Raw genomic sequence first — 1,542 nt, forward strand, 5'->3', positions numbered from 1 at the left:
ACCATCCATTGTCAGAACCTGCTGTATCCCTTTTGGGGTCACAGGGAAATCCAGCTACTGCTGGGTACATCCTGAACAGGTAGCCAGTCTGTCACACAGCCAATTAATGAGAATTATTATATCGTACAAGTTTGGAATATTTGTTATTTCACATTTTTCTATGTAGATTTTATGATACGTGACATTGTCAAGTCGATTATTTACTCATTTGGGGCTCAGGTGGTTGAGCAGGTCGGCCAATGATCAGAGGGTCAGCGGTTTGATCCCCGCCCCCCCAGTTGTCGTGTCCTCGGGCAAGTTACTTTACCCTCCCTACCTCCAGCGTGACTCCACTGGCGTGTGAATGTACATGAACGGTCAGAGGGGTCCTCGGTATTCACCGGCAGTCACTCTGGGCAGATGTGGCTGCATCAGCTTATGATCACCAAGTATGAATGAAGAGTAAATGAATAATAGATAAACTCTTTAAAACACGCTTCGATTGTCAGGTAAAGTAAAAAAAAAATCCAAAACCATTATTACATATAGTACATTTTCATGCATGTTTTATTTTAACCTCTTGATGCTTGCTGAAATAAATATGCATCAAACCACTTTGGCTCCAAAATTACCTTCATTTAGTATCTACAGCAGAGGTGTCCAAATCCAGGCCTTGAGGGCCGGCCTCCTGATGGTTTTCTGGAAGCCCTGCTTTATCTGCTGCTGATTACCTGGATCAGCTGTTTGGCCAATAAAGAGCTTCCATGGCAGGTTGGTTAGAAAACATTGGATTTGGACAAACCCTGATCTACAGGGTTCCCCCACTTACTCACATTTCTTTATTTATTGTTTCACATAAAAGCAGATCATTTTTTTCCGTAACATGACCTTTCTGATTCATCACACTCTCCTCTGGCATTAGCTGACCCAGAAGCGGCTGAAAAAGATCCTGATATGCTGAAGAAAATAATCGCGGAGGATAATTATCAACCGGAGCAGGTGACTGTTATGGATGAAATCGGCCTCTTCAAGAAGAAGATTTCCTCTCGCCCTTATTTGATGAAGACATGCGCTCCTGGTTGTAAGGCACTGAGAGACAGAGTGATGGTCCTCATCTGTGTCATAAAGTACTCTGCTGTTCTGTATTTAAAAATAAAAATAAGGGAGGATTACTGTACTTGAAAGCAAAAACAAATTGAGGTATCATTAAAATGTTAAACAACATACATTTGTATAGCACTTTACTACCTTCTCATAAAGGCCCAAGGAGCTTCTCAGTAACATTCATGGCTCCACTGGTGAACACTTGATCTCCGGTGTCAAAGTGTTAAATACATTTCTCCTGAAAAGTGCAACTTATACTGCATCTTGTACTCCGTCCAGATGGACTTATAGTGAAGAAATGTGGTAATCACATTCAAAAACTCATCCGTAAATATAGGAAATAACTATAGATTGAATTAGCAGATATATTATATATGTTTATTTTAGATTGTTGAAGACATTTACTGCTGCAGTTATTAAAATAATTACAATCTATTTCCTTTCCTGAACCCAAAGTCA

This window comes from Oryzias melastigma, linkage group LG3 (genome assembly GCF_002922805.2).
Source record: "Oryzias melastigma strain HK-1 linkage group LG3, ASM292280v2, whole genome shotgun sequence".
Classification (NCBI taxonomy): domain Eukaryota; kingdom Metazoa; phylum Chordata; class Actinopteri; order Beloniformes; family Adrianichthyidae; genus Oryzias; species Oryzias melastigma.